Consider the following 27,457-nt stretch of genomic DNA (forward strand, 5'->3'; position numbering starts at 1 on the left):
GAATTACGTACTTATAAGTACTGTTAAGTAAATTTTGTTCAAGGTCGTTTAGGCGTCTGCTATGGTCCTAGAAAAGCTGGACCCTTTTGCTAGACCATTTGACTACTTGTATTCTTTGTCACTGAAAAAGCGAAACAGTTGTAACTTAGCACTGTTTCACGCAAGTCAATGAATACAGGTATGGAGATCTGATATAACAATGAAACTTCCTGGCAGATTAAAACTGTGTGCCCGACCGAGACTCGAACTCGGGACCTTTGCCTTTCGCGGGCAAGTGCTCTACCATCTGAGCTACCGAAGCACGACTCAAGCCCGGTACTCACAGCTTTACTTCTGCCAGTATCTCGTCTCCTACCTTCCAAACTTTACAGAAGCTCTTCTGCGAACCTTGCAGAACTAGCACTCCTGAAAGAAAGGATATAGCGGAGACATGGCTTAGCCACAGCCTGGGGGATGTTTCCAGAATGAGATTTTCACTCTGCTGCGGAGTAAAGCTGTGAGTACCGAGCGTGAGTCGTGCTTCGGTAGCTCAGATGGTAGAGCACTTGCCCGCGAAAGTCAAAGGTCCCGAGTTCGAGTCTCGGTCGGGCACACAGTTTTAATCTGCCAGGAAGTTTCATATCAGCGCACACTCCGCTGCAGAGTGAAAATCTCATTCTGCTATAACAATGCTCAACAAAACTGATTAAGTCCTCACCTTTGTCGCTGTACCCGAAACAGGTAATTTGCGCAATCAAGTATGGAAGGAAGATTAGTTTCCAATACTATATTGCCGTTTGCATTAAGCGATTTTGGAACACTAAAAAAAATAAGCAGCACGAAGGAATTATCTGAATGGAACGGAACTCTGTAGATCTTCTGTACAGACAAACAAATGATTACAATTTCAGAATCAACATCCAGAGATGGTTGGAAAACCCTGCCCATAACACCCCAAAGGTTTTCAGTTTGTCATCAGAGCTCAGTTCGAAGCGGGACTCATCAGTTAAGATATTTGTGCTCCAGTGAATGAGATTCCAGGCCGAAGACGTGTCCATCCGGGGCCGGAGTGCTCAGGTAGCTAGGAGGGTACCTCAAGGTTCAATGATATGACCATTATCATTTTTTATATATTACCAGTGGAAAAAGTGTTTGGTCTCACTTACACAGTTACACATTGGACAGAATGTGGCACGATGTGTCTCACGAAAACATCCAACATTTCTGATAAGCTGAGTAACTGCTTGCATAAGGGCCAATTGCTTAATTTGTGAAATTCTTTCTCCTGAATAGCTCATCCAGTGTTTTTAAAATTGTAATAATCTGTTGTCTAGTCATGTGTATCACATCTACCGATTTTCGTTCCACTCCGAAAATTCCTTCTTGTTGCTCCCACGAGTTTTTGCTTCAGAGTGTAGAACACGAGAAACCCGAATCTTGAGGGCCGGACGTGGCTATGAATTGCCTTTCTTCCGAATGCGACTCCAATACCTTAGCATTGCACTAACTTGTTCGGTTAAATGACAGTCACCTGCAATGAAATCTGGCAGGCAAAGTGAGGCCTTGTAGAAACAAAAGTCCGTAGGCATTGTCCTAGCGGTAATCGTGATTCGAACTAAACTACGAAAAGCTTAAATGATCTGAAGACTACATGTTCCACTTTTCTGGGAACTACAGAAGGAAATCACAGTGCGCACATGCACAAAAGTTGGTCGTATTTTCAGAGAATATCGTTCACCTATTCGTAATTGATTGTTCAAACAATTACAATGATCAGTATCGCGTAAAATGCGTCCGAATGTAATTATAAAATCATGAGAAACGAAAAGGTATGGGTTTCAGTCGCGGTCGGACATATGACTAGAAAATATAAATGGCGACAAATAATATTGCGCCATGAAAATATTCTGTTCGCTCATCCAGAAATCAACTAGAGCAGCTGACAATAGTAAATTCCGTTTCTGTGCCTTTAGAGGTCAGATCGAGTGAAGAAAATATCGCTGAAAAAATAAAAAAGTTAGGTACAATGCTGGTAAAAAAAAAAACAACATAGTGTACTCAGGTAACGATGTTATCAAAGGAGCTGTTAACGAAACTTGCCTCAAAGCGCATTAACAATGACACCATTCTTCCGTGAATAGAATATTCTTTTCTATGAGGGCATGATGAAAAGTGATGCATCCGAATTCTTTATGTGAAAATTCTTAGAGCTTTTTAAATAAAATGAACATTATTAACATTATACATCTTTATTCTTCATGTCTACATATTTATTTTTCAACATAGTCTTCCTGGTGACGAACATACTTCTCCCATCGAGAAATCAGTTTGTTAATACCGTCGCCCCAGAATTTTGGACGGAGCCGCAACCTCTCCTATGCTTGCACCGCTTCACCACCTTCAAAGTGAAGCCCTCAAAAGTGTTCTTTACCTTTTTGGGAACAGATGAAAATCGCATGGCGCCACGTCGGGACTATATGGAGGTTGATCGATGACAGTGAACGCAAGGCGTTGGATTGTTGCAGACGTAGTATAGCTCGTGTGTAGTCTGGTTCTATCATGCTAACGGAGAGGGTGGGCCATTTGTGGACGAACTCTTTGAATTCGAAACTCGATTACAGCACGCTGTTTCTCGCGCATCGACATTGTTACATTACACACCGCCACGTTACAATTAGGAGCCCCTCTAACGACTGAGCGCTGCGTATATGTAGACGTGAAGAATAAAGGTGTAGAATGTTAATAAAGTTTGTTTCATTTAAAAAGTTGGATGGGTTTTCACATAAAAAGTTCGGAGACGTTATTTTTCAGTACGTGCTAGAGATCTGACCTCCGACGTAAAATTGCGGAACGGTGAAGTGTTGTTTTAGAGGAACATTTGCTGTCGAGGAACTTATCGGCGTGCTCCTTGTAATGGTGAAATCGAAGTAAATCACAGCGTCGGAGCTCCGTACGTAATAAGCAGCTCGGCTCAGTGACCCGCGTGTTAATCGACATTTACAAGAGCGCCGTAATGAAACGTAATGGAGTGATACGCTGCCTCATGCCGAGCGGGTGACTTCGTGAGCTGCTGCCATTACTGTCGGCAATGCTTCCAGCCACTGCGAACTCCCTTTCCAAGAAATCTTGGAGCGCCAGCGTAAGTTCTTCGACTGCAGGTAATGTAGGTTCTATCGCGTGCGACATAGATATAGGACATTCCACTTAACTTTGGCATCTACAGTAGCTGTAACGTAGCAATGAACTGGTGGGGCTGGGGTTTTCAGGCATACGTAATAACATTCCAATGAACAAAATTCCATCCTTTTATTAGACGCAAAGATTTAAACAGAAAATTTATTCAAGAGGTGAACCCTCAGTCAGCCTTACAAGAGAATCGATAAAAAAAATGGCTCTGAGCACTATGGGACTTAACTTCTGAGGTCATCAGTCCCCTAGAACTTAGAACTACTTAAACCTAACTAACCTAAGGGCATTACATACATCCATGTCCGAGGCAGGATTCGACCGTGCGACCGTAGCGGTAGCGCGGTTCCAGACTGTATCGCCTAGAACCGGTCGGCAGAATCGATAAAACAAGTTTTGTAACACATTGTTCTCAACTCTGAACAAATGAAGTTCTCTCTTTTAAGAAAACCGTTAAGATCAATGGTCGGAGAAAATTTCAATTTAAACTTTCATCTCCCCTTTATCTTTAAGAAAAAACTAATATTCAGATAGCAGTTAATGAACCTGCTTGACAAAAGTATAGTAGGAATCAACCAAAAAAACCTTCAAAGTATGTACTGGGATCACCGTCCTGCATTTGGAATAAACAATTTTAAAGTGCCCACAAATGATCTTTACCTAAAAAGCATATTACATCAACTAATATGGCAGACAGAAATCTCACGGATCTCACTAGCAATTAATAAGACAAGATTTAAATTCACGCACTGAGCTCACCGTTCTGCATTTCGGAATAAACAATATTAAAGTTACCACAGGTAGTTGTTACGCAATAGACAAGTCCATTACTACATTAAATTGATGGCTCACATATTAACATTACCCATATACAGGCCTTCTCTCAAAATGTGAACGACACCAAACGAATAACAGGATACAGTCCTCAAATGAATAACACTTTAAGTAATAAATATGATTCTTATCAAGGCAAAGCCACTCGAATCCACATAGCCTAAACAAAACGGCCATCTCGTACAACATCACATTTTTTTAATGTTGCTGTTGGTTCATCGTGGCCAAGAGACATCGGCTGGTAAGCACGTTTCAGTGACAATAAACTTCACCCACAGTCGAATACTTTAAGATATTTCATTTTATTCTAAAAAACAACCAGTTTCGGCAACGCTTTTATCTAAATAAACCAACTTAACTTGTAGCGCCATCAAACACTGGATATCGTGAATTCCAGTCGTTATGCAAATGCTTCATACGAATACGTGACAACGATGTGGCTGTTTAATGTCGCTCTGAATCCACCATTCCAGCGATCCCCTTCGTAAGACTCTTCACGCCCACCCGATCCAACAATGGCTTGCAATCTCCGGTTGACCGACCAAGTGCCCCGACCAGTCCAAGGATTACCAGGGCAAAGACTGCAGCCACTCTTCATCAGGCGCCTCTATCGCAGTGAGAACGTTACGTCGTCCAGCTGCCGGAAGGTTCTTCTGTCCTCACGCTGCCAGTAGCACGGTCGTGGCAGATCCCGGAGCGACGTCTCAGTCATTGCGGACGCTGGAGGCGCCACTCGGCGGGAATTCAAAGAAGCGGCCACTGGTGACGGAATCGAACCGTCACAATAACAACGTTATTTTATCACAACAAAATCATTTTTCAGAAACAGGTTGTTTTGTCCAACGGAATACGACTACTTTTATTTTCGATGCACTGGGTGACTAATGTGAGAAAAATTCAGTGGTGTGACTCTTTTGTGTTTCAGGCAAGAAATTACGGAGTAACAGTACACTAAAACGGCGATTTTTAGTCATCCCGGACGTTTGAACGGCGCAACACCCGGAAGTTTATGCGAGCCCGGCAACTAAAGTTTGATTTAAATTAGATGGCATCTGACTGTTAGGTTCAAATTTGCAGTGATATCGCGACAAGTACAGCCTGCAAGCATCAAAAATTCAGTGTCCAGACTGATAGATATTACGACGGAAACATCATCAAATATACAGGGTTTCGGCATTAATATGGAGAAACCGATAAAAATATATGGTTGAACATAAACGCAAATGATAAGAAAGCCTGCAGTTTGTGCTGTTGTGTTTGACCGTGAGTGACAAATGTGCAATATCCTCAGTACGCTTTAAATGACTCCGAACGTGAGCTAATTGTTGATTGGAAAAGACATCATTCCCTAGGCCACAGCGCAGACGTAAGTGTTTGTTCAGTGGTCGAGACAGACGCTCATTCAAGCGAAATGTGACGAAAAGTAAGAGGTCGATAGCTGCAAAAAGCACTGCAGAGCTGAATATCACACTCGCGAACCCTGTCAGCACCAAAGCAACACGAAGGAAGGTCCATAAGTTCAGAATAGCAGGGCAAGTTGGTAGTCCAAAATCACTCGCCAGCAACGCATACGGCCCTAACAGAAAAACGCGCTTCCGAAGGCATAAAACCTCGTCTATGGCGTAATGGAAGCAAGTCGTTTGATCGAATGAGTCTTGCTTTACTGTTTCCAACATCTGGCCGAGTTTAGAGTGGCGAGATTTCGGTAATGATTTGGGCAGCAGTATCGTGGTAATCCATGGGTGATACCGTGTTCAAAGGCGACAGAGTCTCTGCTCAGAAAGCTCGCGTCCTCCAGGACTGGTTTTGCGACCAAAAGGATGAAGTGTCACACCAGCCCTGGCCACCACAGGCATCCAATCTCAATATTATTTAGCTTTTGTGGTCTACTTTGGAGAGAAGAGTACGTGATAGCTTTCCACTTCCAGCTTCGTTACCTGAACTTGCCACTATTTTGCAGGAAGAATGGCGTAAGATTACATTGAAAACCATACATGACCTGTATCTGTCCATTTAGATATGACTGGAAGCTGTTTTGAATGTCAAAGGGTTTCCTACATTGTATTAGGTATGTTGACGCGCTTTTGGTGTTTCCTTTTTTTCCCAGCCTACTGTACTTCGTTAACCAACCAGACGTCAGAAACTCATATTGAGTGAACTCTAAGCATGTGTAACTACGACCGTGATGAAGGAGATAAAAAATAAGTACGTTCTTCGAACATCGTTACACCAGAGTGGTTTTGAGGTACATTATGTGACACCCTGATGCTCACACTGAGTGGACTGTGCTTGCTTCAAAATTGTAGTACATGGTAGTAACATGTACCATTACACGTGAGAAGGACTGCGAGACACGCAGTTTGTTTACAGTGCCGCTGAAAATCAAATGTGTGTGATATCTCATGGGACTTAACTGCTACGGTCATCAGTCCCTAAGCTTACACACTACTTAACCTAAATTATCCTAAGGGCAAACACACACACCCATGCCCGAGGGAAGACTCGAACCTCCGCCGGAACCAGCCTCACAGTCCATGACTGCACCGCCTTAGACCGCTCGTACTGTGCAGCTGAAGCCAATCGTTGAAGAGCTCAGTAAATATACCGCGAACGGTTGCCTGTGGGAAAACGTGATACGTGCAGTCCGCGTTCTAATTGGCAATACCGAATTATCGGTGTTACCTAGGTGAAATGCATACAGGCCACGGGGTTGTGCATACACTAGCCTTTGATGAAGACGTATTCTTTCGCTTTGAGAACGGGGCCTAGGTAAGTAAACAAGAAACTGCCCCTGGGTCCCTGAATGAACAGCTACTTAGTTCTTTTCGTTCCAGCCGGCCGGAGTGGCCAAGCGGTTCTAGGCCCTAAAGCCTGGAACCGCGCGACCGCTACGGTCGCAGGTTCGAATCCTGCCTCGGGCATGGATGTGTGTGTATCCTTAGTTTAGTTAGGTTTAAGTAGTTCAGAAGTTAAGTCCCAGAGTGCTCAGAGCTATTTGAACCATTTCTTTTCGTCTCACGAGACTACAGGCGCTGGGACCAGAGAATTACCCACGTCGGCTTGCTTCGTACGCAACAGGTTAGTAAAGACACTCAATTTCTCGAAACGATTCTGATTGCGGATGAGGCTCAGTTTACTCAATAAGGCGTGTATAATTGTTATAACTTTCAGGTATGGGTGGGTGATAACCGTCGTACAATTGTCATGCGAGGTTATCAGAGACAGTTTACAGTGAACGTGTTGAGCCGTATCGTGGGGAACTGTTTGCTTGGGCTGAATTCGTTGCTTCGTAGACAAAGGTGGTCGACAAGCAAACTGGTATTGGATGAGCACCTGCCGACGTCACTGGACGACATACCATCAGGTGTCGAAGGATGTGGTTCCAGCATGACGAGAGCCAGCACACCTTGCAGAACCTGTACGTGCAGCGTTAGACAGAGGTTCTGAAAATCGCTGGAAGGGCCTCACACCATAAGACTTCTTTCTCTGAGGCTACATGGTAACCGGAGTGTATTTAACCATGTGGATTCGGAGGAAGAAGTAGTTGTAATAACTTTTTGCAACTTCCGCACATATACAAGACACGCCACACAAGTTCCATCTACACTCCTGGAAATTGAAATAAGAACACCGTGGATTCTTGTCCCAGGAAGGGGAAACTTTATTGACACATTCCTAGGGTCAGATACATCACATGATCACACTGACAGAACCACAGGCACATAGACACAGGCAACAGAGCATGCGCAATGTCGGCAATGCAGGCTGCTATTCTCCCATGGAGACGATCCTAGAGATGCTGGATGTAGTCCTGTGGAACGCCTTGCCATGCCATTTCCACCTGGCGCCTCAGCTGGACCAGCGTTCGTGCTGGACGTGCAGACCGCGTGAGACGACGCTTCATCCAGTCCCAAACATGCTCAATGGGGGACAGATCCGGAGATCTTGCTGGCCAGGGTAGTTGACTTACACCTTCTAGAGCACGTTGGATGGCACGGGATACATGCGGACGTGCATTGTCCTGTTGGAACAGCAAGTTCCCTTGCCGGTCTAGGAATGGTAGAACGATGGGTTCGACGACGGTTTGGATGTACCGTGCACTATTCAGTGTCCCCTCGACGATCACCAGAGGTGTACGGCCAGTGTAGGAGATCGCTCCCCACACCATGATGCCGGGTGTTGGCCCTGTGTGCCTCGGTCGTATGCAGTCCTGATTGTGGTGCTCACCTGCACGGCGCCAAACACGCATACGACCATCATTGGCACCAAGGCAGAAGCGACTCTCATCGCTGAAGACGACACGTCTCCATTCGTGCCTCCATTCACGCCTGTCGCGATACCACTGGAGGCGGGCTGCACGATGTTGGGGCGTGAGCGGAAGACGGCCTAACGGTGTGCGGGACCGTAGCCCAGCTTCCTGGAGACGGTTGCGAATGGTCCTCGCCGATACCCCAGGAGCAACAGTGTCCCTAACTTGCTTGGGAAGTGGCGGTGCGGTCCCCTACGGCACTGCGTAGGATCCTACGGTCTTGGCGTGCATCCGTGCGTCGCTGCGGTCCGGTCCCAGGTCGACGGGCACGTGCACCTTCCGCCGACCACTGGCGACAACATCGATGTACTGTGGAGACCTCACGCCCCACGTGTTGAGCAATTCGGCGGTACGTCCACCCGGCCTCCCGCATGCCCACTATACACCCTCGCTCAAAGTCCGTCAACTGCACATACGGTTCACGTCCACGCTGTCGCGGCATGCTACCAGTGTTAAAGACTGCGATGGAGCTCCGTATGCCACGGCAAACTGGCTGACACTGACGGCGGCGGTGCACAAATGCTGCGCAGCTAGCGCCATTCGACGGCCAACACCGCGGTTCCTGGTATGTCCGCTGTGCCGTGCGTGTGATCATTGCTTGCACAGCCCTCTCGCAGTGTCTGGAGCAAGTATGGTGGGTCTGACACACCGGTGTCAATGTGTTCCTTTTTCCATTTCCAGGCGTGTATTATGGTACACACTGATACGTGGATACCGAATCCTCGCTGTAGTTAGTGTAGCTCATTTTGAAGATTTTTTGTACCACTGATCAAAATAAAGGACTCAGACACTTACAACATGGTTTTGTTCTCCATCATACCAAATGATTTGCTAGACACTCCACAGTCAATATGCAATTCGGACTATACATTGCGTAACAAAATATAGTGTGTTTCAAAATTCGTATTAAAGGCTTCTAGGACTGTAGAGGAGAATTAGTAGATACGGTTTTGATAAGGAGCCAATGTCCAGAAATGTACCTTTTGATACAAAATAAATTTGAAGATCTGATCACTTCAAATCTCAGAGCTTGACGGTACGCACGCAAACTGAGAAGAGGGCGCCGTCGTCACTCCCTGTTGTAAGGACGACCTCTGTACGTAGAAGAGAACCCGACAATGAGGACTCGAAACGTTGCCCATGCGGTGGGCTACTGTTATACACTCAGGTCGGAGCTCATTGTCGGCGCTGCGAGCATATCGTGAAGCGGGAGATTTGAATGTGATCCGATATCCGAACTTCTTTAAGACGGAAACGGTACATTTTCGGGTATGTATTCTTTATCAAAACTTTATTTTTCCTTCTCTACCACCCCTACAAGTCTGTAACAAGAATTGCGAAACCACCTGTCCTGTTTCTGTCCCCGTCATCATATATCTCAGATTGGGCATCGAATTTCTGAACGCACTGCATATCTCTTATATGAACCTTAACATGTTACAAAAGAGCTGTAAATTTTAATCCGAGGAACATTTATGTTACCTTTTTAGAAACATATGAAAGTTTCTCGGTAAGGAAACAGCTTTAGACTTAAGAACCGCATCTCTAAAATTACCGAGCTTTTTTCTTGATTACCATCACAACGTGCTGGGCAACGGATCGTTCCAAAGTTGTATAAAAAATAATGTTCGCTACGTGTAGGGTTCAGAAAATTGTTTTTTTCTATGTAGCTCATTAGTCATTATCTCCTACTAAAATCTAAATCTACATACATATTCCGCAAGCTACCGCACGGTGCATGGCGGAGGGTACTCTATACCACTAACAGTAATTTCCTTTCGTGCTCCACTGCCAAGCAAAGGAGGAAAAATCGACTGTCAACATGTCTAAGTACGAGCCCTAGTTCCTCATATCTTATCTTCGTGGTCCTTACGTGAAATGTATGTTCGCGGCAGTAGAATAGTTCTCCAGTCAGTTTCCAATGCCGAGTCTCTAAATATTCTCAATAGTGTTGCTCGAGAAGAATGTCTCCTTCCTTCCATGGATTCCCATTTGAGTTCCCGAAGCATCTCCACGACACTCGCATGTTGCTTGAACCTCCCGGCTACAAATCTAACAGTCAGCCTCTGAATTGCTGCGGTGTTAATAAGGGTTCTGAAATACATACAGGGTGTTTCAGAAACATTTTTACAAAGATTATGAATCGGCTGCTTACACCGAAACAACAACAACAAAAATGCCTAGTTAACACGAGCTCTAAAGTTAATACCTTAAGAGCTACGCGTAGTTGCTCGTCTTCGATATTGTGAAACACATCTCTTGTACAGCAAGTTCTTCGCTTTCCATATTTTGGAAGGCAGTAGTATGGACCAACACAAGAAAAACATGTCCGATAAACATTGGTTGTAAAATGTATGCCTTAAGAGCTATTATCACTTGTTCAGCTTCCATACTGTGAACCACATCTCTTCTATTTAAAAGTGCTAGTAGCTCTTAAGGTATGCATTTTAGAGCCCATGTTTACTGGATACCTTTTTATTGATATTGTGTAACGAACTTGTCCCCAAAGATTTCGTAGAGGTCGTAGCAGATTGTCACCGCAGTGTGCACAGCATAAAGCGGGAGATCTGAATGCGATCCGATCTTCAACCTTATTTGGGATCCAAAAGATACCTTTCCGGACATGGGATATTAATAAAAACTTTATCTACTAAGTCGTCTCTACAACCCGTACAAGTCTGAAACAAGACTTCTGATACACACTGTATTTGTTGCTGTCTCGCTCATCATCTGTCAGGTTGGGCACTGAATTTCTGAATTTCCCGCATAGCCCTATAGCAAAGCTAAGGATTTTAAAAATTCGTTTTAAATTTTAATTAGAGCAAAATTTATCTTTTTATAAATCAAAATATGTGTCACTTTTTATAAACAGGTGGGTGTTTCTCATCCCGGAAACAGCTTCACACTTGTCACACCATATCTCGCAGATGCGCTGATTACTGAAATATATCGCTTGGCAACAAATCATTCCGAAGTTGTATTCGTATAACTGTCGCTAAGTATACGCTTCCCAAAACGGCGTTTTTTATTTAGCGCATAATTCGTCTCTCTGTCTCCTACTAAAATCCCGTAAGAACTCTGAAATACACACAGGGTGATTTGAATATACTTTTATAAAGTTTTGGAACCAAGATCCTTACATCAAAACAAGAAGAAAATACACAGTAAACGTAGGTTCTAAAACGCATCGCTTAAGGTATGCATTTTAGAGCCTATGTTAGTAAACATTTTTATCTTGTTTTGGTGTAACGGACTAGTGCCCAAACTCCTCAAAAGTATTTCTGGAAGTCTTATATATGTAGAGATCTCTACATTCGTCTCAAAACATGACGAAAACATTTTTTTTAATTTTAATTACGACCAAAGTTACATTTTTCCTGTAAACAGGCGAAATTGTCAGCTCTGATAAAGTTTTCGCCTTGAGAAGAAGCAGCCAGGAGCTTCAACGGAAGAGATGACACAGCGGGAGTCAAAAACGTCAATACAGCTCCCAGTGGCGTATCGCTGGAACAGGGCAATAGTAATGTCGAGGACAGAGGTATCTTTGTTTTCATAGTAAGTTCTGTGAAGGAATTCAGTTTCTTAAGCAGAGTTAACTACAATTGTTTTCATAAGTGTATTTATAGCTTCAATTTCCTAGAAGCTGCTTTTAAATTTTGTTGTCATTATTATTAAGCTTTTCTGAATTTGTGATACTTGACCGCGTTTTCAGTATGACAAACTAACTTTCGGGATGATTCAGCAACCCCCACCGAAGGATGTTATGCAACCTGTTACACATCCAAAATCATGCACATGATTTTCATATTGTCTCGCTCTTTACTAATCAACTGTTAGTCCTTCGTAAGAAATGAGCAGCACATTTTTGTACGAAAGTTAATATAGTTAAAAATTTTTACCGGATATGTTTCCGTTGGATGTCACGGTCTTCTAGTTATTTAAGAAAAATGTACGAAGTGAAGTCTCTATTGGTTGGACCATTACACCACTAGCATAGTGGGCTATTTTGTGAATATCATTAATTTAAATGAGCCTGTGACTGTAAAGACAGTTATTCTAAATCTGCACTACTGGCCATTAAAATTGCTACAACAAGAAGAAATGCAGATGATAAACGGGTATTCATTGGACAAATATCGCGTTCACAGCGATGTCGCCAAACACGGAGGCGACCTTCATGAAGCTGTAAACAGAACCTGAATTCATCCGAAAAAATGACATTTTGCCATTCGTGCACTCAGGTTCGTCGTTGAGTACACCATCGCAGGCGCTCCTGTCTGTGATGCAGTGTCAACGGTAACCGCAGCCATGGTCTCCGAGCTGATAGTCCATGCTGCTGCAAACGTCGTCGAACTGTTCGTGCAGATGGTTGTTGTCTTGCAAACGTCCCCATCTGTTGACTCAGGGATCGAGACGTGGCTGCACGATCCGTTACAGCCATGCGGATAAGATGCCTGTCATCTCGACTGCTAGTGATACGAGGCCGTTGGGATCCAGCACGGCGTTCCGTATTACCCTCCTGAACCCACCGATTCCATATTTTGCCAACAGTCATTGGATCTCGACCAACGCGAACAGCAATGTCGCGATACGATAAACCGCAATAGCGATAGGCTACAATCCGACCTTTATCAAAGTCGGAAACGTGATGGTACGCATTTCTCCTCCTTACACGAGGCATCACAGCAACGTTTCACCAGGCAACGCCGGTCAACCGCTGTTTGTGTATGAGAAATCGGTAGGAAACTTTCCTCATGTCAGCACGTTGTAGGTGTCGCCACCGGCGCCAACCTTGTGTGAATGCTCTGAAAAGCTAATCATTTGCATATCACAGCATCTTCTTCGTGTCGGTTAAATTTCGCGTCTGTAGCACGTCATCTTCGTGGTATAGCAATTTTAATGGACAGTTGTGTAATTACATTGACAGTTCGATTCAAACTTAAGCCTTACAAGAACAGTAATTCTGTGTAATTGTTTATTAGATGCTGCTAAAATTCACAAAAATATTAGGAAAAATTTAGACAAATATCAGTTTTACAATTTGTAAGTGCTCAAATAAACTGGTGCATAATAAGGCCAGTCATTGAAGACCAAGAAAGGTGGAATGTGGAAAGTAGCTCGTGCACTCGCAAATTTTTGTAAAGTGGTAGGAGTGAGTGCCACGAACAACATACTTGAAATACTGACCGGCAGTGTCTGAGTGCAGGAGTGGGAGAACATTTGATTGGCACTTTTGTACGTTTTTCTTGAATAAGTAGAAAACTATGGCTTCTAACGAAAATGATTCCCAGTACTAAAACTTAATAACCTTAAATTTCCTACAAAAATATCCTGTCCGTTTTCAAGAGGATTAATAATTTGCGCGTAGTGATCGAGAGAATATGGAAACTTAGCGTGTAGTATCTGAAGGCGTTGCGGGATGCATAAAACTCAGCAGTAGGGGCAGCTGAATCACCCTGTGTACGCCACTCTCGGGCAGAGTGATGAATAGAGAAGTCCAGAGAAAGTTTTTGTACGACAGTGGATGTCTATTAGCCCTACGGTGATGAACCCCATAAAAGCCAGCGTTGAAGCAGTTTCCGCTGTGTGTTTATTTTTATTAACAATAAACGTGCAGACCGGCGCCGGCTAATGGCTGCAGACGAGTCGGAAAGTAAACCCCAGGAACTTGTTACAGCAGCAGAATCGGCGGCCGGCCCAGGATGGGTTTGGTGGCATTCCACTGCCAACTGGCGTCGTTTCACTGGCGGCCGTAAACTTGGCGAGCGGTGGGAGGCACGGACTTGACCGCCGCTGCCAGCCGGGCCCATAATGCACTGCGAGCCCACGCCCGTCTAATATACGGCGCAGGCTTCCACAAAACGGCCGGTCCAGCCGCTGTGCAACCAGCGCTGGTCGCCACACGGCGAGGCTGTGCGGCAGTTCTACACAGGGTCACGGCAGAGTAGAAAGTTGCCGCGTGGCGGGTCTGGGGCTAATGGTCGGGCCGCAAATTAAAGGCTGTACTTCTGTGGGTAAGCGCCACCATCGACACCACTATAATTATCACCACCAAGTACACTCCCACCCCCACCTCCAGCCACGTCACTCCTGTTACTACTAGTACGCTAAATTACTGCTCCATCCTGTGTGTCTGACTTTTTAAGTACATGTTTTTGACCAAAGAACGATATGTTTAATCATTTCACCTCCATTCCCCAACACGAAAAGAAATGATGCACTGTTAATCGCAACATCAAAAAATAATTAATGTAGGGTAATGAAATTTCGTGAATACATTTGTGTAGGTAACATGTTCAAGTGATTAACATTGCAAGATCACAGGTTAATGCAAGGGGGTGGCAAGCCGTTCCACATTTGAAATGCTGGCAGTGTAACTGCGAGAATTCTGAATGCAAACATCCAAACATTCGTGCTTTGTGTAGCACGTGTGCCGGTTGTCAGTTTGTGGGGCCACTTCAACTGCACATGGTCGGTCAATACAGAGAGAATTAATGCTGATTGTGATGACGCTGGAGTTGTCGTTCGATGATGTCCCATATGTGCATCATTGCAGACAGATCTGGTAATCGCGCAGACCAAGGTAACGTGTCGACATTCTGCAAGGGATGTTGGGTTACAACAGCGGTGTGTGGGCGCGCGTTACCGTCTAAAACACTCCCTGGAACACTGTTCATGAATATGAAGATGGTATCTGTTCTTTCGGATCTTGAATCTCTCGAAGGATGAAATTACAATGAAATCCAGACCATTAGCTGCTTACAGGCGTTGATTAATATCAACGGGGAAAGCTGAAAACGTGTGCCCTGACCGGGACTCGAACCCGGAATCTCCTGCTTACATGGCAGACGCTCTATCCGACTGAGCCATCACGGAGACAGAGGATAGTGCGACTGCAGGGACTTATCTCTGGCACGTTCCCCGAGATTTCATTGTAATTTCATGCATCTATTTATGTCCATTGCGCATTCCGGTGGTCTTGGACAATTCCAGCAGGGCAATGCGACATCCCATACACTCAGAATTGATACAGAGTGGCTCCAGGAACACTCTTCTGAGTTTAAACACTTCCGCTGGCCACCGGACGCCACAGACATGCATATTATTGAACATATCTGGAATGCCTTGCAACGTGAGATCTCCACTCCCTCGTACTCTTACGGATTTATGGACAGGCCTGCAGGATTATTAAACTACAATAAACTATAGATTGCTTCTCAGCTGACCTCGAGATGCCCAACGGTTCCGACCTACCGCCGTGTCATCCTCAATCGGTAGCTAATATTGAATGGAGATATGGAGGGGCTATGAGGTCACCGCACCGCTCTCCCCATCTTTCGAGACCGGAGCCTCTACTTCTCAGCTAAGTAGCTCCTCAAATGGCCTCGCAAGGGCTGAGTACACCCTGCTTGTCAACGGCTTGTCAACAGCGCTCAGCAGACCGGGACGGTCATCCATCCAAGTTACAGTGAAGCCCGACAGCGCTTAACTTCGGGAACGTGACGGGAAACGGTGTTATATCTGCAGCAAGACTGTTGACACGTGTTAAAAATGGGACTAAATTCCCTGGTGAGTCTGGGAGCACTGTGGAGATTTACGCATCGGGTACGCGAAATTTTAAGAGCATCTTTTATGATCACAACAGCATAAGAAGGAAAAGTGTGTTTAATACTAACGTTTATGCACTCGACGAGGGTATGGTAAGGAGTAGCCCAGGGATGTGACAGTACTGCTATTATTGTTTGTATACATAAATGACTCCACGGACAGAATGAGCAGCAATCGATGGCTATTTGTTGTTGACACCATTGTGTACTGCAACGTTTCCTCGTTGGGTGACTGCTGAAGGATACAAAATGACTTAGATCAAATTCCAATTCGTGTGATGACTGACAGCTAGCTCGTAGAAAAATGTACGTTAATGCTGATGAGCAGGAAAAATAATCCCGTAATGTTCGAATATAACATTGGTAGTTTTTTGCCTGCCACAGACATATTGATTAAATATTTAGGCATAACGTTAGAAACCGATATGAAATGGAACGTGCATGCAAGGACTGTGGTGGGGGAAGGGGAATGTTCGACTTCGGTTTATTGGGAGAGTTTCAGGAATGTGTGATTCATCTGTAGAGAGGACAACATATGAAACACAAGTGCTACCAATTCTTGAGTGCAGCACGAGTGTTTAGGATCACCAGCAAGTCGGATTAAAGACAGACATCAAATAAAGTCAAAGGAGGGCTGCTAGATTTGTTACCAGTAGGCTCGGTCAGCACGCAAATGTCACGGAGATGCTTCGGGAGCTCAAATGGGAGTCCCTGGCGGGAAGGCGACTTTCTTTCCGAGGAAGACTATTGAGAAAATTTAGAGAACCAGCATTTAAAGCTGCTGCAGAAGGATTCTACTGCTCCGAACGCGTATTTCGTGTAAGAACCACGAACATAAAAGACAGTAATTAGGGCTCGTACAGAGGCATATAAACTGTCGTTTTTCCCTCACTCTGTTTATGAGTGGAACAGGAAAGGAAGCGAATAGTTGCGGTGCAAAGTGCTTTCCGTAACGCACCATACGGAGGATTGCGGTGTATGTATAAGGATTTAAATGAAGATGTAAAAAATACTGTAAATCAGACTTAATGAATACTTGTTGTCAAATGTAGGCGACCTCTGAATCAATCTATTAATGCTACTTGAGAAGCTAATTTTATGAAAGTGCAACTGTAGCCACTGAAGTCAGGATTTATAAATTAACTTTCAATCCACTCTGTAACGGAGTGTGCACTGATTTGAAACTGTATGCCGCACTGGAATTCGAACTTGGGACCTTTGCTTCTCGCACGCAAGCTATGAGAGCGGGTCGTGAAACGTCCCTGGATAATTCAGTCAGTAGAGCACTTGCCCGCAACAGGCAAAAGTCGCAGCTTCGGTTCACGCTCCGTCAACAATTTCAACTTTCAAAGTAATTTTAAAGTCTGTCATTTTATAAGTATGACCCGAGTGCAAAGAAATGAAAGCGGAGTCTTTTAAACGCCTCTCGGCTAGTACTTGAGTCTTTGTAAACTTCTTGACTCGCTTTTCCCTGTATAGTTGTTACAGAGACTGACACTGAAGGTTGCTTTAAAAGTTTTAAAGTTTGGTGAGTGAATGTTTTGATTTTTATTATTTTATTTTTAATCTTCTGTAGTCGAATAACTTATAACAAATATTTTTCATTCACATGTTCTTTTAATCTCAATTAGAGATCTGATAATGGTGGTAGGCGAAACGATGTCATAAATAAAGAAACATATTAAGCGAGCTAGACGGCTTTGTTCACAAATTATCTATATGCCTACTGCTGAGACCTTCTTAGAGTAAGTATCGAATACAATTTAGAACAACCGTCGTGTACTATAACTCTGCGACAAATCTTCCCTTTGTCAGATGTGCAATCTTGTGTACCGCTGATTGTCCCTATCTCTCTTTTTTCTAACGCAGAGACTTGCAATTTAATCTTATAATATTCTAAACTAGACCAGTTGCAGTACTATTTATGTCCAAAACTAATTCACAAGAACATAATATTATATGTAAAGTGAAGGGAAGATTGGGGCTTGCTGTCCCATAGTCATCGAACTTGTTAGAGACGAGGCGCAAGCTTGCAATGACGGAGAAGAGGAAGGAAATCGGCGCGTCCATTTCAAATGAACCTTACGGGTTTACGGAACCCGAGGGAAACCTTAATACGATCTGATTCTTGAATATTTAAAGCGTCATGAGTATTCACTGGGGTATCCGGCTTTACACTGTCTGAAACTCACCTAAAGATGGCTGAATGGATGTCATCCGAATTATCGTGACAAATTGTCGAACTTTTCCGGCTGCAAGCGCGAAACCTCATGGAATATCATGAATATGGACGTCTCGACGAATCACTGACATGCATCACGCGGAAAACATTATATCTAACGATGTACTATTTTAAAGGATTTCTGGAATGTATTTTTTACTTCCTTCATCATAGGGAGCGTTTCTGTGAGGACAATTGCTAATTAGATGATCATCATTCAGCCTAATAGTGATAGTGATTTCACCAAGCCTGTGTGGACAGCCGTGTCGCAAAGAATCAAGAGCGAATTTCTTTACCGGTCAATCCATGTTCTCTAAAGTAGAACTGAAAACTCTTTCGAAGACAAGTATAACAATTTACGGCTAAGAAAAGAACTAGGAACGTCTTAGAAAACAATATATTTCCGTCAGACGTATGACGTCGTTTGGTTTGTACACTGTATATTTGGTAAAAGAAACTTTGAATACTAAACATCGCATAAATTCGTCTTTGTTTTTGACTGCCGGTTTCGCTACTTATAACTGCCATCGTCTGTTCTTCGAAACAGTTTTGTTACAAAACTTATTCATTGCGAGATAGAACCTCATGCCATGTTGACATTATGGTGGATAAAATAGAGCGCATGATACAAAGGTTTCTCACAAATAAACGTTTACCGTTAACAAGAACGTTGCGCACAAGGCCATGTCCGTATAAGCAGCGCTCAGAACGATCGCTTGTTCTTAAATATCACAGTATACAGGAAAATGCACATCGCTACACCTGTTTGCGTTCCGTGACGTGTTCCATATATTGAGGATTCGCCTTAGACGAGGTATATCCAACATCATCTCGCTCACAATGAACGCGTTTTGTAACAAAAAACTTTTGAGGATAGAAGATGACACATCTGTCGAAACCAGTTGTTAAAAATAAACACGATATGCGATCGTTGCTATTGAAAGTCTTTGACTAAATGAAACGTGTATCGCTACTTCTAATTTCTCAGCATGAGAAAATTCAGTGAAATTACGCCGAATCAATGGCGCTATTTAAGCAGCGACTTAAATCTATTCGTATTTGTTTTTGTTTTGTTACTACTTCAGACTTCGAAGGACCATGTGATCAAAAGGTACTGGGTCATAGAACCAGGGACTACGACATTGACAAAATGCTAAAAAAAACTTTAAAAAGTATATAAAAACTAATTTTCTGGGCACTTTTAAGAAATTAATTGCTATAGAAAATGTGAAGAAATAACATTTTCGAATGACAGTTTGTCGTCTTTCATGCTAGGTTAAAAAATTTAAGATTACTACTCAACGTCGTACTGAAAACCAATTAAATCCGAACCTGCAGAATTATTTAATATTTCGTGCACAAAGTGTAAGAAAATATTTTACAAGTGATTTTTTACGAAATGAAACATTTTAACTAAAGATTTTTAAATTTTTAATGCCTGGGCTGTAATTTTCTCCTTATACAATTAAAGCACGATAACCAGTTCCGGTTGCTTTCTACAAGAATCTTCAGAGCGTCCAAACAGCAAAAAAGTGGTGAACGTGCAGTAAGAATCATCATGCATTCTTATTGTGGGCCAATGAGACTATGACATTATGTAGTTATAAACTTCATAGTGAGCGAGCCAGGTAGTAATCTATTATCTCGCAAGATGACAGCAATAAAAAAAGACGAATGGTCAGTTGCATTAGTAAAATCTTTATCAAAAGCCTATTATTTGCAACTGTACAGATGGTATTATACTGAGGAAAAAAATGCAACGGTTACAAGAATTGTCAACTGTTACGTAGCATGGCTTACAAAGGAGTGATCCAGCTTGGCCTATAAATGTTGTCTTCTTTATAAAATTTGCAGATGTGTAGAATAAAAATGACATGCCAGAACCGCAACTACCCTGACAAGACACATCAACAGTTTTTCTGCGTTGTAGCTCGTTGACTGTAAATTCAGCAGTACCTACTGTATAGCGGCTAAATGTCACAGAATCTACTGTAAGCAAACACGAAAGTGATGCTCGTGCCTTTGGAGACTTTCCGATGAAGAACGGAAACTGATGATTGGTGCTCCGCTAATGCCACGCGACTCAATACTACGCAGGCTCTGGTTGGCAATCCACTCGGGGGGCCCATCTGTAAAGAAGGCTCTTAATGAGTTTCTCAGATGGTCGGTTCTCAATGCTGCCGGCCGGAATGAACAGAAACGTTATGAAAGTGCGCGTCAGGGGAAATATTCGAGAAGGGCTCTCTGTAAATGCATTTAACAGGCGGCACCGACTGCTCCGAAGCACTTTAAATTCGCGAAATTTCGCCGGCGTTTTCTCGTGGCCCTTGCATCAATGGAAAGACAGTGAAAAGTTCGTCTGCTTTTCGAAGTATTAACATTTATTCTCGCAGTTCTCAGCTGGATTAATGGACTGTGATGCCCCTTAGAGCCATCAGTTTAATTGTTACAACATTTTTGTCACATGGTCACGCAATCATCACTAAGAATACTGGAAAGAAATAATAAATTAAACAACCAAATATATCTATACATATTACAAAATTGGATGTGTTTGTATGTGTGTATGTTCTACATTTTCTACTAAACCACAGCACCAGTTTCAACCAAAGTTGGTACACATATTCCTTACTCTCAGGCAATAATCACTGTGAGTGAAAGAGCCACCTACCTATCATAGTTCAGGACATATGACGTGTTACACAATGAAATGCGTGAAGAAACGCCGCAAGGTGGATGAAGTTTCAACACATTTATTCTTTCCTACAAAGACATTTCAACAGTCAACTCGCGGAAATCGTTGACAGCTAGCAAAACTTTTGACAGCAGTCAACTGCAAAGCGCAAACGGCTGTAGGCGAAAACAAAAGGTGTCTATAGAGCTATGAAGAGGCGTTGCCATAGAGACGTTTACAAAATCGTTTTGTAGAAACGTGAAGCAACTGCACCCAGCACGCAAATAATTTTTCAAAACCTCAGGGGTGTTTTCAGGAATACATGAAAATGAAATTTTTCCGATGTTGCACTAAAAACACGGTAATTTCCAAGAATGATTGCCTATCGAAGTCGCGAGGTCCAAACGATACATATCGAACATGCGATCGAATTCAATCATGCGAACCCGGTGGCGGGCGTTGTGATCGTCATTTTTATCTGTTTTCCGTTGTTTCCTTACTTGCTCTAAATTACATACCTCCGCGAATTATTTGTGAGTTGCTAGGGAAACCCAGACGATTTATGTCGTTACTGAGTGGGATGTCTGGTGTTCTTGACGTTTCTTAGGCTGATTCTTTCACATGGAAGAGTCTAATTCCATGCTTATGCAGCGTAGAAAATTGTTAGATTTTTTGTAGCAAATATGGAGTACTACCGGATGAGTAAAGACGGGACTGTGTAGACTGTGGTGGTGGGAAATACGTAAAACTTCGCAAGAACAGTTTCGACGCTGAAATACCGTTACAATTTCATTCCGGACAGTGCAAAAAACGAACGAGTATCAGGAATAGTACATGGTTCGTCACTTTCAAATTATCTATCCACACCACCGTAATGGACTTTGCAATTACAGGTATTCTTGCAACTCTCTTCTTTTGTCGTTGCTGTAGTGACCAACATAAACATACTCAAAACGCCTGCCAGAGTCGCATGATCGATTTACGATCCCACTTTCGATATGTATCGTTTGGACTCCGCGACTCTGATAGACAATCATTCTTGGAAATTACCAAAAACACAGTTCATTTTTTGTTTTCATTTCAAACAGAAACCTGGCGAAATGGATACCGGGCAATGTCGGGTTTGTCAGATAGTAGATGAATGACATAGGAACTATAGCTTCTATGTACTGATATTTAAAGAAACGTAATTGATAGGTATCAGGTTTGAAAGTCAGTTATCGGAGCGAAACGCAGCAGTAAATTTCTGCATGAAGTTCTTTTACAAAACAGAGTAATTTGGACAGAAATTCCTTCTTCGCGTGAAATCGCAAATATTATACTAAAAATGAAGATTAAATGGCAAGCAGCAGTCTACTGATCCTGAATACATAAATGTATTCTCCAACCACAGATGAGATGAAACTGTGATGGACCGGTTACAACATCAAAACACGTCATACGGCAGCAGCTCACTCCAAAAGTGAGAAAACCTGCACCGTTTAAACCGATTAATGGAGAAATTCGTCACTTGCGCAACTGTCTCACTATCAGTTCTCAGTGACACATTAAAAATTCGTCAGCTGCGTTAAGGAGTGAAGTTTTCTTTACTTACTGGTGTGACACACAGGATGCAAAGAGTCCAGGCTACGATGCTACGCATGCGCCATTACCTGCAAATAAATATTCAGAATTAATGTGAGCTAAATGCATCGACTGTTTACGTGAAACAGTTTCAGAGTAAAAGTGGAAGGACTACATAAAACTAAAGCTGATGAAGGTAGATAGCATGCATAGATTTAGTGGAAGAATGGGCAGGAAGTTTAGGTAGTCCATGAAGGATACAGTTTACAACATTTTCGTTTCACCCGTAGTTAAGTATCGCTTCTTATCCTGGCTCCATTACCAAGCAGGACTGACAGAGAGAAACGAAGAGGAGCACGGCGTTTCGTCACGGCCTCGTTAAGAGTGAAATGACTCCAGAATTCTTGTGGCCAACGAAACAAGTGTATCGCTGTGCTTGAAATAGAAGTTTACTTTTAAAATTCCGGAAGTATACCTTCCTAAAAGATTTAACCAACATATTCCTTTCTGTATATATCTCGCGAAAATATCATCAAACGTAAACACGAATGGAACTCATACGGAATATTAAAATCCGTAGCTCTTCCCGTGCACTTTTCGCGACTGGAACAGGATTCTCCAACATATCCTCAGTTTCAATACAACAAATTTCCTTGAGACAGAAAAAGCTTATATCCATGAATCAGCACGGTTTTAGAAAGCATAGCTCGTGAGAAACTCATAAAGCCCTTTTCGCACATGATATCCTGAGAACTATGCATGAAGGGCAACAAGCCGATTCGATATTCCTAGATTTCCGAAAAGTATCTGACTTCGCAGACTGTTAAAGAAGGTACAAGCATACGGAATATTTTCCCGGATTTATGAATGGCTTGAAAACTTATCGAGTAGTAGAACCTACTTTTTTTACGACAGTTCTCATTTATTGTATGGTCCAAGTTGCACGTTTTCAAGTAGATTATAGATTTCGACCACTTATGATCATATCAGACCTAAGTAGTTGCGCCAGCAAGCCGTTTTATCTATTTGGAACCACATGAATATTGTGTTTTACACCATCTGAAGATGATCCTGAATGTTCGAAACATGTAATTTAATTAAAAGTGTGCACCTGACACTGACCAATAAATGAGAATTATCTTAAATATTAATACAGATGCCGATTGTCACGAGACGAGTTTGTTGACTATAGTGAGAAACCGCTAAGTTGTCCTCGAGAGCGAGTGTTCATCGGAGACAAGGGCATCGTCAGAAATGCCCAGGGAAGTGTGATAAGAACGCTGTCATTCAGTATACTATAAAGTATCCGGAGGACAGGACGAGCAGCAATGTGCAGCTGTTTTCTGATGATGCTATGGTGCACGGGAATTGGGAGAATTTTTGGAAAGTGTGTTTCATTAGAAACGGGCTGCTAGATTTGATACAGGTAGGTTCGAACAACACGCAGTTACTAAGGAACATTTTTCGGGATCTCAAATGGGAATCCCTGGAGAGAAGGTGACGTTCTTTTTGAGAAAGATTACTGAGAAAATTTAGAGAACCGGAATTTGAAGCTGCTGCAGAACGATTCTGCTGTCACGAACGTACATTTCACGTAAGAACCATAATGATAAGAGAAATGAGGACTCATGTGGAGGAAGACAGACCATTGTTTTTTACTAGTATTGGGTACCCTCCACTACACACGGTACGGTGGCTTGCGGAGTATGTATGTAGATGCAGATGAAGTCACAGCGGTATACAAAGTGCCCTCCACCACACACCGTAAGGTGGATTGCATGTAGATGGTGAGGTTCACGGGGACTGTTGCAGATGATTACTACGTCGCGCGAAGATGCAGCGTTTTTGTGAGAATAGCTTATTTCCCACAAAATGTATAGAATAATGAGCCACTGGTCACCATGATACCACACAACCTTGATCTTATTAGATTTGGCAGTTGTCGGAAACACGTGATGAGTTACAGTAAACAAGAATAGTGGTGATTAAGTGAACGGCATCGCACTGTCTATGGTTTCGGATCAGTTGTGAATATACTATAATCGTCGATTATTCGCTGACTCACGATAAGCCGACTGAAGCGTCCTCACTCCAAGGAGCAATAACAGTGTGGTCGATTAATATTGAATGGCGCCTGATGGCTTTGCGTGAACCTGAAGCGTCGAGGAAAGTGGATAGGCGGAGCAGCGGCGAATGGGGAATCACTGTAGTGACTGTACGGGCTGCCAAAGTGGAAATCAATTGACATCGACTTCAACTTACGGGCACTCTGTTGTGGGCCGCCGCCTGGGAACGAGCATCTCGCAAATGGCGAAGCTGATAGACGATTCGCGAACTACCGACTTGAAACTCCATGGAAACTGGCTGAAGGGCAGTGAAACCACCAATAGGTGACAAGGTGTTGCACATCTTCGCTCCTCACCAAACTTCGGGGTCAGAGACTTCCAGTTTCTGTAGAGCAGGACAGGCCGTGATCTAGGGCAGATCTGATCACAGACACAAATGTTACATAACGCACCGTCTGGTGCACATTAGTGAGCAGGAGGCTCCGCATCAGACAAATCCTGTTGACCCAAAGACACCATCAACTACGACTGCACTGGACTGGAATCATCGAGATTTCCTTGAGATTATTCGAATTAATCACGTCCCTTTTTACAACACTTTGATGGTTGTGTCAAGTTACACTGTCATCCAAGCGAACAGCTACTCGAAACATGCACTGCGCTACGGATACGAGCCAGTAGTAGCGCTATTATGCTCTGGAAATTCTCCTGGGCTTCCATTCGGTTTGTGGTATTAATTGAACATACCATGACAGCTATTAACGACTTTAACATTACTGCGAACCATGTGCATCTCTTTATGTATGATGTGTTTCCTGTGGCCAATGGTATCTTCTAGAAGCGTAATTGTTCGCTCGACAAAGGTAGAATCGTGGTCTGAGACGCATGGTACCTTGATGTCTTGGACACCAAATTCGCCTAGTCTCAAACCTGAGAAACACGTCTGGGACGCAACCGGCAGGGAGTTTCACGCCTACAAGTCACTGGCCCGCAAGTTACGGCATTTGCGTGACCTATGCGTAGACAACTTATGACACATACCACCGGAAACATATCAAGGACTTGTCCAATTCATGTCAAGCAGAATTGCTGCTCATTGCGTTGCAAAGGCGGATCAAAAAGTCTATTAAGCAAGTCCTCGTAATATTTTCCCCTCATCAGTTTATACTTGGCACATGACAAAGTTCACTGTCGCTATTTTTTCCACTTCGTGAGAAACATAAAACATGACATGGTGTTCGCAGGCGCAGAAGCGACAGGATGTCTCCTTACAGAGCCTCAGGTTTTGACACTCCCGCACTATCAGCAGCAGGGCTTACGTGGTGGCCTATTTCCGTCTGATGCAGATGGCGTGCTCCCGTTTTATCTGACAAGGGCTCGGACGCCGGGTTATCTGCTGACAGGCCGAGCGTCCATATTGTGGAGTCGCCGGCCTGGTTCGCACGTCAGCAGTGACGCTTGTCACATCGTTCTCACTTCTGCAGCGTGTCGTTAAAACTTGTGCGCTGGTGTCAAGTACATTTCTCTTCCCATGTGTGTACGTAAAGCTACCCCCCATCCTGATCGTTAGCTCGAACTCAGCAGTCCTTTACCAGAAAAGAATTAATCACACAGTTACCAGAGGACTAAGCGTGGACGCGTAACACTGACATAAGCTGACACTTTTAAATATAAAAAATCATTGACAGATAGAAAATTCTACGACTGATAGAGGACTAAGTCGCAAGTGCCTGGCAGAAGGTTCTTCGAACCCCCATCAGACTACTTCTCTACCGTTTCACTCTCTAATAAAGCGTGGGAAAAATGAACTCTTAAACTTTCTGTAGGAGCTCTCATTTCTCCCTATGTAAGCTCACTACAATGAAATATTCTAACATTCAGAAGAGAAAGTTGATGACTAAAATTTCGTTAAAAGATCTCGCCGAAACAATAAACGCTTCTGTTTTAATGGTTGCCATCCCAACTCCCTTATCATATCCATACAATCTCACCCAAATGTCGTGATAATATAAAACGAGCTGCCCTTCTTTAAACTTTTTCGATGTCATCCGCGAATTTTATCTGGTAAGGATCCCACACAGCACTACAGTACTACAGCTGAGGGCGAATAAGCGTAATGTAAGCAGTCTTATTAGTAGACCTCTTGCGGCTTCTAAGTGTTCTGCCAATAAAAGGTAGTTTTTGGTTTGCCTTCTCCACAACGTTATCTATGTGACCGTTCCAGCTTAAGTTGTTCGTAAATGTAATTAACAGGCATTTAGTCGAACTAACAGCCTTTAAATCTGTGTGATTTATCTTGTAACTGAATTTTAGCGGACTCCTCTTTGTACTCAAGTGGGTGGCCTCACACTTTTCCTTAGTGAGAGAAAATTGGCACTCTACGCATAATACAGATATCGCGTCTAAGTCATTTTGCAATTGGTTTTGATCTTCTGACGACTTTACTAGACGGCACATTACAGATCATCTGTAAAAAATCTAATAGTGCTGCTCGGGTTGTCTCCTGAATCGTTTATGTATATTACGAACAGCAGAGGCCCTATCAAACTACCTTGCGGAACGCAAAATATTGCTTCTGCTTTTCTCGGTAATTTTCCTCCCATCACTATGTACTGGAACTTCCTGACAGGAAGCCAAGAATCCAGTAGCACAACTTAAGTGATACTCCATATCCACACAATTTGATTAGAAGTCTTTTGTCAACGGTGTCAAAGATTTCTGGGAAGTGCAATGCAACTAGAGAGGAAATTGCATACAGCAGAGCGACCAATTTTATTGTTCCAGAGTGAGGAAGTCCTTTTAAAGTAGGCATTACGACAGTCATCGAACAAATCAAGAGACGCACTAAAGGATAGTAACTTAACGGTGTAACCCATATCGAACTGTAACACAAATCGTGGAGCTTAAACGGGAATCTTTGAAGAAGACGTAGAAATCCTGCAACGTAAATTTAGAAGCCGTGTACTCGTATAATACTGTGGGACAATTACTCTGCCACCCTCGTAGAGAGCTTATGAG

General features: G+C 43.2%; 1 protein-coding gene and 1 non-coding gene across 2 annotated transcripts in view; both read right to left on the minus strand.

Moving 5' to 3' along the window:
- The window catches only part of LOC126335884 (protein PRRC2A), a 1,700,716-nt gene that overhangs the window by 1,529,927 nt on the left and 143,332 nt on the right, over positions 1 to 27,457 (minus strand). The window lies entirely within an intron of this gene.
- Positions 15,111 to 15,187, minus strand: Trnat-ugu (transfer RNA threonine (anticodon UGU)). The gene has a single exon. It is a non-coding gene; the product is annotated as a tRNA-Thr (tRNA).

The sequence above is a fragment of the Schistocerca gregaria genome, chromosome 2 (genome assembly GCF_023897955.1).
Source record: "Schistocerca gregaria isolate iqSchGreg1 chromosome 2, iqSchGreg1.2, whole genome shotgun sequence".
Lineage (NCBI taxonomy): Eukaryota > Metazoa > Arthropoda > Insecta > Orthoptera > Acrididae > Schistocerca > Schistocerca gregaria.